The sequence below is a fragment of the Ambystoma mexicanum genome, chromosome 1q (assembly GCF_040938575.1).
Source record: "Ambystoma mexicanum isolate Mex_15411 chromosome 1q, UKY_AmexF1_1, whole genome shotgun sequence".
Lineage (NCBI taxonomy): Eukaryota > Metazoa > Chordata > Amphibia > Caudata > Ambystomatidae > Ambystoma > Ambystoma mexicanum.
In genome coordinates this window covers 1000135370-1000153590 of record NC_090922.1, presented here as the reverse complement: position 1 = coordinate 1000153590, position 18221 = coordinate 1000135370, and the positions used below count along the sequence as shown (strand labels likewise).

The window sequence follows — 18221 nt, the reverse complement described above, 5'->3', positions numbered from 1 at the left end:
TGGCTGGGCCAAGGACCGAGATCGGTGAGAGTGGCCCAGTTGCAGATTCAGTGCAGTTTCAGTCAGGAATTTAGCAGGGGAGAGGGGGAGAAAGCAGAAGCAAAGAGGAAGGTTTTGAGGTGCTTCCGGAATCTCCTCAAGTATCTGGGAGGCAGGAAGGCTGTTCCAGAGGGAGGCTCCTGCCACGGAGAGAGATCTACCCGCAAATTGTTGCTTGGAGAAGCGGCTGACCCTGAGGGAATTGGAGGCGGATGAGTGAAGAGCTTGAGAAGGAAGATATTTAGGAAGAGAGAGTTGAAGGTATTTTGGCCCCAGGCACCAGAAGGCCTTGTGGACAATGCAGAGGGTTTTGAACTTAATCCTCGTAGCCACTGGGAGCCAGTGTAGAGATTTCAGTCCTGGAGAGATACGGTCCCTGGGTTTGAGGCCAAGGACAAGACTCGCAGTCCTGTTCTGGATGAGTTGCAGAGGGCGGAGAGTAGAGTCAGGCAGATTTAGATAGAGGCTATTACAGTAGTCCAGCTTAGAGAGAACCAGGGCTCTGGAGACAGTGAGCTTCTGGGGGAAGGAGAGGAAAGGAAGAATACCTCTGAGGAGGTGCAGCTGGTGGTGTGACTTCTTAGAGACGTCAGATATGAGAGGAGAGAAGGACAGTGTGGAGTCAAAGATGACCCCGAGGTAGGAGCAGGAAGAGGGCCAAGAGAGGCCGGCCAGAGAGCTGCAGGGAAGGAGGGAGTGGGTGTGCACATCATCACGAAGAGCACCGTGCCGACGTGGCCCAATTGGGATCTGGGATCTGTCTTATTGGCATTACGGCAGAGGTCAATGGCGGCACACCATTCCTGGATAGCAGACAGACAGAGATGAGGGAAGGAGAGAGGAGGCCGAGGGTAGCCTGAAAATTAGCTGGGTATCTTTTTTTTAAAAATGTTTTTATTGTATATGGTCTACATTTTCTATCTACTGACATAAAAGGAAACCTTTACAATCTTTTATATAACATACAAAAACAAACAAAAAGATAAAAGGAAGAGAAAAGAAAAAATAACTCTTCTTTAGAGTTAATGATTAAAAATAGACGGGTTTTAACCCCTATAGGGGAGGGGAGAGACAGTAGCTCCTATTCCTCTAAAGCTGATGTAGGGATTGAAGAAAATTCACCACTGCCACCGTTAGCGGAGTCTCGTATCCTGCGATTATTCTATGCCATGTGTTCTCTGATGTTAGCCATTCGGCTCTCTACAAATCCTCCTAGTTTTTTCACACGCAGGTTCCACGTTCCCTTGCATTCGATAAGCAGATGCTTTAAAGTTTGGTTTCCTGGAATTGCGCAATCTTTGCAGTAAATCACTGTTTTTTCTGATTGTTTCCGAGTATTCAGATTTTCCCCCGTTAGTAGAACATTCATTCCGACTATAAGGAAGTTATTTCTAGCTTTTTCATCCGGAAATATTTCAAGATAATTTGGCAGTGGACCTATGTTTTTATCAACTATAAGAAAAGTGTTCCTTAGCCTTGTGGATCTTGTTTCTTCTATTGTTTTTATCCAATCCAGGGTTACCAGCTCCTGCTTTATCTTCAGTGGATTTTCCATCAGAGTTTCCATGTTTGATTCTGTCCTTGCTATTACCATTTTTATTTTTTGTCCAGGGTCTGTAGGATTTCAGATGTTGAGTTCCTGCGATGCTCATTGATGTCTTCATACAGAGAACCTTTTTTAGGGTTTATGATTTCTCTATAGAAAGATGTAAATTTCCAGTCTGCCATGCAGTTCAATGATTTCAAACCTAATTCAAATCTTAGTTGTCCCCCTGTTGTGCTGCATAGTAGGTTTAAGGCTTTTTTTTCCAGATTCTTCCTTCAATTTTGTCCCAATTAAAGTTCCAAAGCTGTGGGTTGGCTTCTATTCCATATAATAGGATTGGAACTATTTTACTCAGGTAGTGTTTGATCATTGGGACAATTGAGAATTTGCAGAATCTGTTCCTAATTTTGGTCAGTTGGGGGATTACTGCTCGTGTTTGAGAGATAATGTCTCTCTCCACTTTGTGGTTAGCTGGACTTGGTAAATCATATATCCCAGATATTTCAGGCTTTCAACTTGGGGGATTCTTTGCCCATCCAGAGACCAATAATTGTATGATGTCTTCTTCCTTGGATGTTTGAATACTAGGATTTTCGATTTTTTGGGGTTTATTAAAAACCCATTCTCCTTAGCATATTTCCCAAGGCTGTCCAACAGTCTTTGCAGTCCAATGGCTGTTCTGTCCAGCAGGATGATATCGTCCATGTACGCAATCTAGAATATTTTCCCGCCATTTATGACCGTGCATGCCAATGCGGACATACTCATATGGTCTTCTACATCTGCTAAGAACAGATTAAAGAAGGTTGGTGCCCCCAAGCAGCCCCGTCTTACCCCCTTTTCCACTGGGACTGCCTCGGATAGACGGCCAATATTATATAAGCGGACTCTTATGCTTGTTCCCGTATGCAGTCCATTAGTATTGAGAGCAGTGATTCCGATATTCCCTTTATCCTGAGTTTGAGCCATAGTCTTGTTCTATCGATCTGATCGAAAGCCTTAGAGATGTCAATCCAGGCTCCATATAGCGGTGTTGCTCCTTTTTCCCTTGTTGTTTCGCTAAGGATATTTAGTAAGGATCCATTTAGAGCCGTAGATAGTCCTTTTCTGAAGCCTGTCTGGCATCTGGATAACACCCCTTCTTTTTCGACCCAAGACGAAAGCTCATTCAGTAGCAGTCTCCAATATTTTGCTGTCAATGTCTAGGAGGGCGATGGGTCTGTAGTTTGATGGATTGACCCTGTCGCCCTCCTTAAAGAATGGTATAATCAAGGAAGTTTCCCATGATGGTGGAAAGCATCTTTGCTTCAATATCTCCCTAAAAAGCCTTCTCAACAACTTAGCCCATAGCTTGGGTTTTCCCTGAGTACCTGGTATGTGTGCCCATTTGGCCCTGCTGCTCTTGATGCTGAGGCTTTGGATATGATTTCCACTATATCATCCCCCTCAATGTGCATTTCCCAACCTTTGTCTAAGGGCGGACAGTTTTGTTCTTTTAATGTTTTCCGAAAAAAAATTGTAAGGTATTCCACCAAAATTCTCTCTGGGACTAGATAACACAGTGTACTGCTGGAACTTGATTCTAGTTCTCGCATCAGTGACCAAAAGCTTCTTGATTATGAGGATGAAATTAATTTTAGCATCACCTCCCCCTCGTTGTGATGGAGCATGACTTTGCGATTCTTTGTCCATCCTTTGTAATTTCGTCTGATTATTTTCAGTTGCTGACAGTATTTTTCACTGTCGAGCTTTTGGCTTTTCAGGTCTCTGATGTTTTTTCTTAGGAGTCTTTTCTTTTGCCTTGTTTCTTCATCAAAACTATGAAGATGTATTTGCATTCCTTTATTTGATGGTATTTTAGGAGGAGCAAGTGACCATAGAGTAGGCACACATTTCTCTGGGTTGCCTATTCCATGGGCTGTCTGTTCAGACATGTTTAGTAGTTTTTTATTAAGGATTCTCCCTCCTTGTCCGTATTTTCTTAGTCTTACTTTGTTTTTTGTTCCTATTATTTCTTGATTGTGAACTAGGTTTGTAAGACCAGAGTCATACTTAATTGAGAGTTCCAATCTTGAGTGGTCACTACCTCCTTCATGTTTGATTTTTAGTTGTGATTTTCGGGCGAAGAGATTATCACTGACAAAAATATAATACAACACTGAGGCTGAATTTCCTCTATGCCATGTCATACAGGCCTCTTCGCATCCTTGGCTTGCATTATTCAACATTTTCAGATCCCAAGCCTCGGTGAATTCTAGCCAGGATTTCCCTTTATTTGATAGAGTTTGTTTACTGTCCTCTCCCTTAATCTTTTTACCCTTTAAACATTCTTCATTAAAGTCTCCTGCTAACAGAATCTCTGCGTCTTGCCATTTTGTCTTAATCATCCCCAGTAATTTAGCTAGCTTATTCTGGAATAGTTGGATTTTGACAGCTGCCGGGTTCCAGTACATATTGATCACTATCAGGGCAACTTCTTCTTGATTTCCCGGGGAGTGGGCTTTACAGGTTAGGATTCCGCTTTCATCTTTCCAAATTTGTGTAACATCTTTGAAAGTGCTATTTTTGATGGCAGTAATTAAGCCTCCCGCCGGCCTCCCTTTTCCTTTCTGACTCGCCGGTAAACAAAATGTTGTAAAACCCTCTATTTCGATTGGGTTAACTAACCATGTTTCCTGGAAAACCAGAATATCCATTTTCTCCAAGATACTTTTTCACTGTCTTTGCCCTGAACGTGCTGGAGCCTCTTGTGTTCCACTTAACCACATTCAGCTCTTCCTGCCTAAAGGTTCCGGGTTCCTATACCCATGTTTTTCAAGACTTGCGCGAGTATGTCGGGCAAAGCTGCTAGTGTTTTTTCTTGAATTGATGCTTGCTTTTCGGTTGTCTTTTCCCCTTCTCTAGTTACATCTCTGGGGCCCATACTTTCCCTCTGGGACGTTTCCTTCTGGCTGTCTTGATCACTCACCTCTACTTGGTGTTTTGTGGGATCCGACGTGTATATGGTTAACCCTTCTTGCTCTAATCCTTTCTTTCCTTTCAAGATTGCTGCGTAGGCTTTTGTTGAGCTCAATCCTATTTCCACTAGGAACGAGTTGGCCCGATCTGGGAATTTCATATATTGAAGGTCATCTGAAGAGAATAGGTAGAGGTCTCCATTTCTTTTAATTATAGATAATATTGTCGTTCTACTGAGGGATTTTGACTTTGCTTGTTTTGGTGTCATCTTTAGCCATAGTTTAGGAATTTCAAAGCCGGTGAATAAGTCTCTATGGCTTTCAACGAGGCTACTTCTCCTCTCCCTGTCCTCTTCCTCCCTTTGCTTTACAGGTTCATTTTCATTCTTTGTAGTTTCTCTTATTTCCGGTTCTGAGATGGTTTGAAATTTTCCATGACCCAGTTCATAATCACTTCAGTAAAGGGCTCTTGTTCCTTTCACTTTGGCAATATCGGTGTGGTTATTTTCTTCCTTTCAAATATCGGGGTTATTCTTATTTTGGGACCCACTTCATCTGTTGGCTTTTTGAGTTGTTTGATGAAAATTGGGGCGAGTTTCAAACTTTTTTTTTTTTGTTATTAGTCTGTGTCACTTCTGTTTCAATGTACTTGATTTGGTTATCAGTTTGTGAACCCATGTTTACACCTGTTTTCTTTGGTTTACTTGAAGATTCCTGGCCTGTGTTTTTTTTCTCCCTTTTGGCATTGTGGTTGGCTTTTCGAATTGACTCTTGGTGTTTCTTGGCCTTTCTTTGGGTCCTCCTCTAGAGCTTTTTCATCTTTTCTCGGTGGCGTTGTTTCTTCTATTTCCTATGTTTTCTTTTTTCTCCCTTTCCATTTTTTGACCGATGTTCCTCTGTTTCTTCTTTTCTTGCTTTTTAGTCAGGTGGGGGAGTCTTTCCTGATTCCTGCTCTTCTTTATTTTTGCTTTTTTTTGCATTCCTTCTTCTCCTGTAGTTTTGGTTATTTGCCTCAGTCCAAAGAGTCATCTTTGGAGTCCTATTTACCTTCATTTTGATTCTCTACAGTGTCTACTCCCATATGATCTTGTTCTTCCATCAAATGGGCTGTCTTTAGGAGCACCTCTATTATTGACTCTGATAGGGGGGTATCCTCCCGTGCCTCAAGGTGTTGGGTGCCGGTCTGGGTTCCTATTTCTTTTTGCGATGGCTATTCATTCCAGACACTTCTGCTTTCCCAAGATCTTTCATGAGGGTGCGGAGGAGAGCTGTTTCTTTTTCTGTGGTGTAGTGAGATTTTTTTTGTCTCTTCTATTGATGGAATTATCTCAGTTCAGTGTTTATCACATTACTGAGGCCGACCATTGATGCTTCGCATCTTGCCACTTCATTGGTTAGTTCTAAGACTATTCCTGTTTGGGATTGAACCTCCCCCTTTCAGTAGTTCAAAGACTGCAACCAGAGAGTTTGGGACATAATTGAGAGCACTCAGGGTTGACTCACTTTTAGGTGGACTGGAGTCTTGCTTTTTTTTTCTTCCTTCTTCTAAGGATCAATTGTTGTGATTTTCCATTGAATGACTTCCTCTGTGTGGCTCTAGGATTTCTCTTTCTTCCTCCTGCTCTGTTTCTGTCTCGCTGTCAATATTTTCTTGCATTTCCTGTTTCTCGCCAGTTTTTTTCCCTGTATCCTCCGCTTCTCTCTGCTGCGTTAGGTCCTTTGTTGGGTATTCCACCAATTCATCCATGCTTCTGCTTCTCCTTTTCTCAAAGTACTCCTTGATTTTTTTTCTGTATGTTTCTAGTAGTGACTGTATATTCCAGCCCTTTCTTCCAATGGTTCCTACATTCTGCCTGGTTTAACACTGTCGATTCTCCCCTCTTCTAATCTTAGGTTGGGGGGTGTGAATTTGTGCCTCCACTGAATTCTGATAGCTCGTTGTGGGTACCTGCTCTCTCCTGTCTGCAGGTGACACTACCGTAGTGGAATGCACCACTGGTTCCAAATAGGAGCCGTCCCACTCTGGTACTTTTGTGGCATCCAAATGTACTGTGCTCCTTAGTTTCATTCTAAGAGCTAGTGATGCAGGCAGATTTTGTTATTTGAGTGTTAGATTATTGTTTTCCTTTTATTTATCCCTTAGCTTTCTTCTATCAGTTCTGAGTGGAGCAAAACTTAGCTACTTCCCAGGTCTCCCAACTTCAACCCCCGCCCCCCCCCGCCACCCCCTCCCACGGGATATGTTTTTTAAACTTTCCCAGTCTGACTCCTTTCTCCTGAATTGCTTTTTCCTGCTAGTTTCGGGGAATGGTTGAAAAGGAGAGGCAGATGGATCGTGGGTGCAAGGATCTCTATATATGAGAATCGGTAGCACAATGCTTACCGTGATGTTGTGGCATCTTTTGTCGCTCTTAGCTCTCACTGGATTTCACTTGCGTTCTCACTCTCATCTCCCGCTCCTGAACTGCCGATTTGCAGCAATGCAGGATAGTCGTGCGGATCTTTGATTTGAGCTCCCCGGCACGTCTGAAGTGGCACTCCTCGCTCCAAAGCCGCCAAACAGCCCAACAGCTTTGCTCCAGCCCTTCTACCTCAGGGCTTACGCCGCAAGGGCGCTCTGGGCGTGTTGATGAGCCCAGCTGGCTGTCACGTAAATTACGCGTCACTCGGGATGTGATTTTTGTGCTTTAAGGCGAAGGCGTCCTTTTCACCTTTCTGCCTTGAATGCCTTCAATAAAATTTGTACAGGCAGCTGCAGGGGAGCAATGCTGAACTGTGCTCCTTCTATTCTCTCAGACCACAGCACTCCTACAGTCCAATGCTTTCAGTATGTCTCTCGCAGTTAAACAAATAGCAGCGCCGCCACAGCCCAATAGCTTTGCTCCAGCCCCACTGAAAGTTGGGGCAGAGAGCGGCTATGCGGTGGGCAAGGAGTGCCAGATACTGGTTGAACAGCCAGGGAGAGAGGTTAGATCCTTGGGGGACACCACAGGTAGAGAAAAAGATGTCAGAGAGGAAGGACCCCAGTTGGACCTGGGAGGGTCGATTGGAGAGGAAAGAGGTCAGCCAAGCCAGAGCCTGACCAGCGATACCCAGGTCATCACGGAAACGGTTGAGCAGGATGGCATGGTTGACAGCGTCAAAGGCAGAAGAGAGATCGAGCAAGGACAGTAATGGCAAGTATATATATCACTAGATTCTGAGGTTGCAGAAAGGAAGGGTTAAAGGAAGGAAAAAGGTTAAACAGGTGGTTCTCGGGGCATTTGAGTATACTTAAATCTTCCAATGAAATCTAGACAAGCATTTCCCAGCAATAACCGTGGACACTCTGCTGCCCTCTGCCCTGGTCACTCTGCTGACCTCTCCACCCCCCCCCCTGATCACTTCCTGCTGCATCCCCCATTCCTGGCCCCTGCTAGCCTCATCTCTCCTACACCCACCAGCACTTACTCCTTTCCCCTTCCTGCCATGCACCCCTTCTGTCTCTCCCTTTGTTGTCTTCCCTCCATCTCCCTCCCCTCTCCCTCCTCTTCCTCCTCCTCTTACTCTACCTTCCCCTCATCCTAATGTCCACCCCCTCCTCCACCCCTCCCTCCCCGCACTATCTCTTCTCACCCCAATCTTATCCACTTCCCCACTGTTAGCCCCTCCAGCATCATCAACATTGCCCTCTGGAACACCCGTTCCATCTGTAATAAAGCCACTGCGACCTTCGACATGTTCTTCCGACTCAATCTTCACTTCCTCTGCATCACCGAGACTTGGATCCCCCTCTTCAATTCCACTGTCCCTGCGTCTCTCTCCACCTCCTTTTCCTCCTCTCATGCCTCATGCCCCTCTGGTCGCGGAGGCAGCGTCGGCCTCATTTTTCACCCTAAATGTCTTTCCTCATCCCCTACCCTCACCCTCCCCACCTTCTCTTCCTTTGAATTTCTTTTCAAATCCTTTACTTATCCTCACGCGATCTCCTTAATTATTTATAGACCTCCTGGCCCCCTCTCTCCCTTCTATGAAGACCTTGACCATCTTCTCTCTCTCATCTCTCCTTCCCCTACTCCTCTCTCTGTCCTTGGCGACTTCAACCTCCCTCTCTCATCCACATCTCATTCTTCTCCTCTTCTTTCATTGCTTGACTCCTACCTCCTCTCTCCCCTTCCTACTCACTCACCCACCCACTCCTCTGGCTCCACACTGGATCTCATCTTTCTCTCTTCTTACTCTTCCTTCCCTGTATCGTCTCTTCCTAACTATCTCTCCGACCATGCCTTGCTCTCCTTCTCCCTCACTCCTCCCCCCTCATCTTCCCCCACCTCTCCGTCGTTCTCTTGTTGCGACCTCCGCAACTTCAACCCTACTCTCTTCCTCGACTCCTGTTCTTCCTCCCTCCCCCCTCTCTGATTTCGCTTCCCTCTCAGCAGATGACGCCCTCTCCTCACTGTCTTCCTCTATAACCTCCAGTCTTGACCAACTCTGTCCTCTCACTTCCTTCTCCCCCTCTCACAAACATTCCCAACCCTGGCTTTCTTCACACCTTCTGTCCATCCGCCGCCTTGAACGACTCTGGATCAAATTCCCTTCTCTGAATAACCAATACTCTTATTTCTCATATCACTCTCTCTACGACTATTGCCTCTCATCTGCCATGCGCTCCTACTACTCTACCCTCCTCCACTCACAAGCTTCTCATCCTCGCCCTATCTTCCAGACCCTCTCTTGGCTTCTCTCCCCTCCCACTTCTGACTCTTCCACGAACTCTTCCCTCTCTCCCTCTGACTTTGCTAACTGCTTCTCATCCAAAATCCTCTCTTCACCAGAACATCCTCTCCTCTTCTTCCTTCTCCCCGCCCTCCCCCTCTTCCAGCTCTGCCAACTTGTCCACCTTTTCTCCTATCACCCCTGCATGCATCTCACACCTCCTGTCCAAAACTCACCCTACTGCTACCCCATCCCCACCTCCCTCATCCCCCAAAATTGACCTTCTCCTTATTCCCTACCCAATCACCTTCTTCAACATCTGTCTCTCCTCCGCCACCTTTCCTTCAGCTTTCAAACATGCTACCATAATCCCTATCCTGAAGAAAACTTCTGCTAACCCTATTCTTAACTCCAACTTCCGGCCAATCTCCCTTCTCCCCTTTATCTCCAAGCTCCTCGAGATCCTTGCCTACTCTCAACTTTCTGCTTTCGTCTCATCCCACTCCCTCGTCCCCACCTCTCAATCTGGTTTCCGCCCTAAACACTCCACTGAGACTGCCCTCACCCATCTCCTCAACTCTCTCCTCACTGCTCGCTACGCTAAGCAATCTTCAATTCTCATCCTCCTTGATCTTTCTGCAGCTTTTGATACCGTAGATCACCCCTTACTTCTTAGCACTCTGTCCTCCTTCGGCTTCAAAGACGCTGTTCTCTCCTGGCTCACCTCTTACCTCTCCAATCGATCCTTCACTGTCTCCTGGGGCGGCCGTTCCTCCTCCAGCCTCCGCCTGAACTATGGCGTCCCTCAGGGTTCCGTGCTGGGACCCTTTCTTTTCTCTCTCTGTACCTCCCTTCTCTCCCCAGTCATCTCTTCCTTCGGCATTTCCCATCACTTCTACGCCGATGACACCCAACTCTTTCTTTCCTTCTGTTCCTTCACATCTGACCTCCACCTCACTCTTTCTGCCTGCCTTACGGCCATAAAAGATAGGATGTCATCCCACTTTCTTTCCCTCAATAATGACAAGACTGAGGTGCTTTTATTCCCTCGTAACACTCTCTCCCCCCTTCATCCACTTTCCACCTTGCAACCTCCCCATATCTTCCCATGCCCGCAATCTCGGCCTCCACCTCGACTCCTCTCTCCTTCTCCAACCACATCTCTCCAACCTCTCGAGCCTGTCACCACCGCCTCTACAACATCCGCAAGATCCGCCCCTCTCTCACATTCCATGCTTCCAAACTCCTTATCTCCTCTCTTATTTTCTCCCGCCTCTTCTACTGCTCCTCTCTCCTCTTTGGACTCTCTGTCTCTCCCTTAACTCCCCTAAAATCCAACTACCACTCCTCTATTCATACTCTATGGCTCCTCTGCCCTCGAGACTATTTCTTCGTCTCTCTCAACTTGACTGGCTTCCCTTCCTCTCAACTGAAATTTCAATTCCTCTGTCTTGTCTACAAATCTCTCCATGACCCGCCCCCCACCTTTCCTCCCTCCTCTCATTTTACTCCCCCTCCCGCTCAGCAAACCTCTACCTCCTCACTGCACCCCCATCCTCATGTGCCTCCTCATGCTTCCGCTCCTTCCAACTCTTGCCCCTTCTTACACTGGAACTCCCTCCCGCTCTCCAGCCGCTCCACCCCTACCTACTCATCCTTCCGCCACTCCCTGAAAGCCCATCTTTTTCACCCCCGACTTCCCTTCCCTACCACTCTCCCCCTCCTTCCCCTCCATCCTCTCCCCTTCCCCTCTGACCTTAAATTGGTAACCAATACCACTTAGGGGCATTGAGGACACCAGAACACTCCCCCTTCCCTCCCCCCCCGACCTCAAACCCGACACTGTAACTCCCTTCACCTGCCCCCCTCCTCTAGCCTCCCCCACACTCCCCCTTGTAAATTGTTCTAATGACCTGTTTCATGTTTGTAAATATGCTTCTCCCACTTTTGTACCCGTTATATTGTAAAGCGCTTTGGCTTTTAAAGCACTATATAAATTCAATAAACAAACATAAAACAAGTTACCACCCATGAGAGACAAAGATATCAAAGTCAATGGACTAGAAGAGTCTGCAGCAAGCCGGGACAGCCAGAACACAGACTATGGAGCTGAGGCACTTAGATACAAATAAGCCTTGCACAAAGTTAGAGTTTTGTAGAAATCACTTTTAGTGTCACAAGCTGTTAAGCCTGTAAAAAGCAGAGTTGGCATCAACTAAGGTAAGCCACTGCAAGTCTCAGCCGAGAAAAGCACAGCTCAAGAAGACACTGAGTTAAGTACACCAAGTCTAAACAGTACCTCTGGTTTGAAGAAGAGCGGTCCAGCTGGATTCTGTCCTGTTGCAGCAGTGCAGACCCTGGGTTCCTGAGCCTCAGTCATGGGGACAAGAGGGAGGACGTCTGGAGGGCTCCAGCTGCAGCAATTTGGAGGTCTTCAGCAGCTACAGGCTCTTTTCAAATCAGCTGCACTACGCGGTTTCAGCGCTGATCTCGTATACCTGTTGGGCTTCCTTCACTCCTCGAGTCCTGTACTCTGGAGAGGGGACTCGAGCTCTGGTCGTCCTGCTTCTGGAGAATCCTTAGGAGACTCCTGGAGCTTCTGGCCACATTGCAGACATTGCACTCTACTACGGATTTCTCGACCTCTTGCACTTGGGTCTTGCAGCAGCGAATAAGTACAGCCAATCAGGGAAGATGGTCCAGTGGAGTTCATCTCGGGGTTAGTTGGTCCCATTAACCCAAGGGAAGAAGTCCTCCCTTCTGGAGTTTGGCTTGTCAATTAGAAAAAGGAGCTTCAGCACCAGCAGGGCATCAACGGGCAATTCAAAGGTCCAGGAGGATGCAGAAAGCTTTGTTCACGGTTTCTTCGTTGGGGTGTTCATCCCAGTGGTCGACTCTGACTCTAGTCCCAAAACCCTTGCCTTTTAAGCAGGTTTCTCCCATTCATGCACAGCCTAGGCTGTCAATCACCCAGCAAGGTGGATGTCCTGAAAGGAAAGCCAGCCAGCCAGCCAGCCAATCAGGACTGGTTGCATTTAGGCATTCCTAGAGACAAAGGACAGGAGAGTTTCGGGATCCTCCCTCACATCCTGCCTTTTCAGACACACTGGAGCTAGAGGCGGGAAGCCCACCAAAGGCACAACGAACAAAGGGCTCAACTCGGCCTCGACGAGTAAAACCCAAGAAAGACCTCACAAACAGAAAATAGTGAAAAAAGAAGACCAGGGCCATTTTGACAACATGGTCATCCATGGGTGCTATATTGCAGCTGACAATTAAGCCTGTAGTAGGAAAGCACAATGGTAGGAACATTATACCACCAGCCATTTAAAGTAGTGAGGGTAACATAAAAAATGTTACATGACAATGTAGGATAAGGGGCTACTAAGTAGCCCCCCGTCCCCAACACTCCACATAAGATGGGGTGTGCTGGACCTACAAAGAGAAAGGGTAAGTAAAGTCAATTTCACTTTACTATTCTTGGGAACGGTAATCACACAAGAAAAGGTATTTAAACCTTATGAGAAATCTAAAGGATTTATCTGGGACACTGCACTGAAGGTGCTGTGCGTCAACGTACAGAAAGTAGATGCCTATGGAGTATGTCAGACTCCAAAAACAGAGGAACAACATAATCCAAATTAGATCAAAACAGTGAGCAAAAGGTCTCACCCACTTCAGGGTTAAAATTAAAAAGTCCTAAAGTCCAGAAAAAGAGCTGGGGGTCTCTAAGGTTGAAGTAAAATTAGCAAAGAAATTAGAATTCTCCCCAACATTGGGTCTGCATTTGGCCTGCATCTAATGAACTGGGCTCTTGCTTTGCACAGGCCCATTCACGCCCCATCGCTGGAAGCTTCACAGGCATCCTCTGAGCTTGGATGGGATCTTGTCAAACTCATACTGCATGCTCAAACCACGAGGAAGGGGCTCCTGAAATCGCAAATTGGACTGCGCTTTTTCCAGAGGGCCAGTCAACCCCACCCTGGGTCACACTTAAGGTTTTATTAATGTTTATCAATTGATTTTAGTATCCACTTTTCTGATTGTAACTGTGGAATAATTGTGAACATTTAACTTCATAGGTTTTAATCTTTGAAACTGTTGTTTAATTTAAATTTGACATACCCTGTCCTGTTATTTGCTTAGCGTTTTCGTCCGAGTTGAATCAGAGTGTATCTCTTTGCACGCACGTAACGCTATAGCTAAGAACTACAACTCCCTTCTGTGTTGTAGTCCTTGTTCACGCATTTTTCCTCAAACCCGGCGCGAATGCGCCAGCACGGACGTGACCAGCTAGTCCGTGCGCAGACAAGCGGACTCGGCTGCTGGTAGGTTTCTGTTTTATTTCCATCATCCTTGACTTATGGGTATCATAGAAATCCTCCAAGCCATAGCCAAGGCTATAGAGGAATCATGTGTGCGCAGTTCAGTGTTTGAGGGAACTCTTGCAAAAACCCAAGATACCGCTCATACTTCCAGTAATCAAGCCAATTCGGACGTCAATATGGCAAAGGGAGCAGTTTATGCTTTACCCACCCCCAGCGTAGTTCGGGCGGTTATAGCAGACCGCATACTGCCTGCTGACCTCGACCATGCTGTAACAGCTGACCCACATCCTATTACAAAGATTCCTCAGAGAGTGGATACTTCGTTTAAGAAGAGACCTACCCCGACAAAACTAACGTTAGCTCTATTAAACACCAGGTCTCTCGTGAAGCACATGACTGATGTTCATGATTATGTCTTCAAACACAGGTAGGACATCATGTGTATCACTGAAGAACTAGTTACTCTTACCTTGTAACGTTCTTTCGATGGGATGTTCCTCCGACGTATTCCTTATCTTAGATAGAAATCCTTCAGCTTTGCTGGCCTCGGAAAATTTTTTCGCCAGAGGGCGCTGCGCGTCGATGATCGCCGAGTCGATGACCCTCGACGGCCTCCGTGCCGACGTCGACGTCATCCTGCCTATAAAGGCCGCGCGCAGCGTCCGTTGCTCAGTTCCGTTTTGTAGTCCCCAGTAATGTTTTTGGATTAGACTAATCACCTTGAAGGAGCATAGGCTGCAAACCCACAGGAAGTCATACTGCGGGGATGGATGGGAGGGTCGATAAGGAATACGTCGGAGGAACATCCCATCGAAAGAACGTTACAAGGTAAGAGTAACTAGTTCTTCGAAGGGATTGTGTCCTCCGACGTATTCCTTATCTTAGATAGACTCCCATAGCAGTGGTATTGTGACTGGAGGCGGGAGTAATAAAAGTTATGTTACCCTTCCAGAATGGACAGAGTGTAACACAGCCTTGCCGAATCTAGTTTCTTGACTAGAGGAGGAATCCAGGCTATAGAATTTGGTAAATGTATGTGCGGACGACCATGTGGCAGCCGCACATATATCTCGAATTGGCACCCCTCTTTGAAGGGCTGAGGATGTTGCGATACCCCTGGTAGAATGAGCCCTTAGATTTTGAGGAGGCTCCTTTCCTGCCAATTTGTAGCACTCCAGAATGGCTAAAATAATCCATCTGGAGATGGTTTGTTTTGTTATTGGAAGGCCCAACTTATGTCCTGCATAACCTACAAAGAGTTGGTCTGCTTGTCTGATCTTAGCCAATCTGCTGATATAGAAGCTCAAGGCTCGCTTAGGGTCCAGCCTGTGCAGTCTCTCTTCCTCCTTCCCCGGATGAGGAGGAGGGTAGAAAGAAGGTAATATAATCTTCTGAGTGATGTGAAACTCCGAGACTACCTTCGGGAGGAAGTTAGGCTTCACCTGAAGAACAACTTTGTCCTTGTAAAAGATTGTATGTGGAGGTTTACACGATAAGGCTTGCAACTCGCTAACCCTTCTAGCAGATGTCAATGCTATTAGCAAAACAGTTTTGAGGGTGAGAAGCTTCAATGAACAAGAGTGTAGTGGTTCAAAAGGGGCACCCTTTAGGAAGTTTAAAATTAGGTTTAAATCCCATAAGGGAACTTGAAAAGGTTTCGGGGGATAAACATTAGTTAATCCTTTTAGGTATTGTATTACCAATGGAATTTTGAAGTATGAAGGCTCCTCTGCAGTGCGCTTAAAGATTGATAGCGCTGCGAGATAGCCCTTAATTGTGCCAACCTGTAGGCCTGAATTAGCCAGGTAAAGTAAGAATGACAACACCATAGGTGTACCACAAGAAAAGGGTTCAATATTCTTTTCTCTGCACCAGCTGCAAAATTTGTTCCAACGGCAGCGGTATAGAGTTTTAGTTGCCGGCCTTCTGGCCGAAAGCAACACCTCCATAACATCATCCGGAAGGTCCCAATCCTTGTACCTCAACCTTTCAGACACCAAGCGTGAAGGTTGAGGGTCTTGATGGCTGGATGGAGAACCTGACCTTCCTTCTGCGAGAGAAGATCCTCTCTGTATGGCAGTCGAATTGGAGGGCAGATGGACATGTCTAGAAGGTCCGGGTACCACGTTCTCCTGGCCCAATCCGGGGCAATTAGGATCATGGTCTTCCGAAACCTTCTCAACCTCCTGATCATTTGAGGAATGACAGGGACCGGAGGGAACGCGTACAGAAGTGGGAACTCCCAGTCCACTACGAACGCATCTCCTAGAGCTCCTCTCGGGGGAAATTCCCTTGAGCAAAATCTGTCGCACTTCCTGTTGATACTGGTGGCGAACAGATCCACTTGAGGGGTTCCCCAAAGGGCGAAGATCTCTTGAAGGACTTCCTGAGCTATCTCCCACTCGTGAGAGACTGTGCTCTGCCTGCTCAGAGCGTCCGCTGTCAAGTTCTTCTCTCCGGCTAGGTGAATTGCCGATAGAGAGATTCCTTCCTGAATTGCCCAAAACCAGAGCTGCATCGCCTCTCTGCACAGTGGTAGTGAGCCTACGCCTCCTCTTTTGTTGAGGTAGTGCATGGCCACTGTATTGTCCGTCATTATTAGGACGTTTCTTCCCCGTACAGACGGCAGAAAAGCCTTCAGCGCTAGTCTGATGGCTCTCAGCTCCAACAGGTTGATATGTAGTCTGGACTCCGATGGAGACCAACGACCGCTGATGGTCAAGTCGTTGGCGTGAGCTCCCCACCCCGTGAGTGAGGCATCCGTGACTACTGTTATCTCCGGCCATGGTTGCCAAAACATTTCTCCTTTCAGGATGTTCTCCCGACAGGCCCACCACTGAAGGTCTCGGGCTACTTTGACCGGGATCCGAAGGAGATCTGTCATCCTTCCTGAGAACTGTGACCACTGAGTTCTCAGTGCCCACTGGAGGGATCTCATTCTCAGGCGAGCCTCCGGCACGAGGAATATGCAGGATGCCATGAGGCCTAGCAACCTCAGAAAGTCGTAGGCTGGGAGATATTGGGCATTCTGAAATCTGATGACCATCTGCAGAATATCTCGAGCCCTCACCTCTGGTGGCAAGGCTTTTCCCAGGGAAGTGTCCAGGACTGCTCCAATGAATTGGAGTCTCTGTGATGGTATCATCTGTGACTTCTTTAAATTGAGGGAGAAGCCCAGCTTGTGAAGGAAGTGGCAAACATAATCTAGTTGTCTCTGAGCCTGTTCCGAAGATACAGCTCTGATCAACCAATCGTCTAGGTAAGGGTAGACATGAATCCCTTCCCTCCTTAGACTTGCAGCCACAACCGACATTAGCTTGGTAAAGACCCTCGGGGCGGAGGTTAGCCCAAATGGCAGAACTCGAAATTGATAATGAGAGCTGCCAATTGCGAACCTCAGGTATCTCCTGTGCCTGGGATGGATCGGCACATGGAAATAAGCGTCCTGGAGGTCTAGAGATACCAACCAGTCCTGAAGCTGGAGGGCCTGAAGGATCTGAGAGAGAGTCACCATCTTGAACTTGTCCTTTCGGAGGAATTTGTTCAATTCCCGTAAGTCTAAGATGGGTCTCAGTCCTCCGTCCTTCTTCGGTATTATGAAGTAGGGGGAGTACCAACCCTTGTTCCTTTCCGCTACAGGTACCAGTTCTATGGCACCTTTCTCTAGCAGGTCTAAAACCTCCTGCAAGAGGAGCGGATCTGGAAGCTTCAAAGGGTTGTTCCCCGGTGGATGACTCTGAGGGATATGTAGGAAGGGCAGGCAGTAACCTTGGGCCACTGTCTCCAGAGCCCAAGCATCTGACGTAATAGCCTGCCATTCCGTCAGATGGTGAGTTAACCTGCCCCCTACTGGTGTTCTGTGAGGGGAGACCTCAGAGTGGTTTTGAAGCGGCTGATGCAGTTGCCGAAGGTAAAGTGGCTCCTGCTCCTGCGGGTGCGGCTTTCTTTCCCCTACCCCGTCCACCACGGGTAAATCTTCCTTGGCCTCTTTGAGCCGGTCGTCCCCTGCCCCTTCCATATGAGGAATAGTAACGAAAGGACCGTCCTCTCCACGATGATCCCGAAGGACGAAAGGTATTCTGACGGATAGCAGCTCCCAATGACTTGGCTGCTGCCTTGGACGTTTGCAGTTTCTCCAAACTGTCATCCGCCTTCTTTCCAAAGAGGGTAGAACCGTCAAAGGGCATATTCAAAAGCCTGGTCTGCACGTCAGAGGCAAAACCAGACTTCCTCAACCACGCATGCCTGCGGATTGTGGTACTTGCCGCCATGGCCCTGCTGATACTGTCAGCAGAATCTAGGCCAGTTTGTAGGGTCTCGCACATCGCATCTTTACCATCCCTGATGATGTTTAAAAATGCGTCCCTTTCCTCTCCTTCTTGGAGGCAGTCAGCCGCTGATGAAGCGCACTCCCAAAGGGTGTGGCTGAACCTAGCGAGCGTACAGGTCGCGTTAATAGACTTTAACGCCATGCTACAGGCAGAAAAAACCTTCTTAGCCATGGCATCATACTTTTTGTCATCCCTATCCTGCGGAGCAGTGGGGTATGCAGATGTGCTGCCTGATGAGGTTGCAGCCTGTACAACCAAGCTCTCAGGAGTAGGGTGTTTTGACAAATATTCAGGGTCAGAACTAGCCACCCTGTATTTTGTTGAC

General features: G+C 47.1%; 1 protein-coding gene across 6 annotated transcripts in view; it reads right to left on the bottom strand.

Annotated features, from left to right (window-relative positions):
- Window positions 1-18221, bottom strand: part of ZZZ3 (zinc finger ZZ-type containing 3) — a 707971-nt gene that overhangs the window by 18084 nt on the left and 671666 nt on the right. The gene's annotated exons all lie outside the window — the stretch shown is intronic.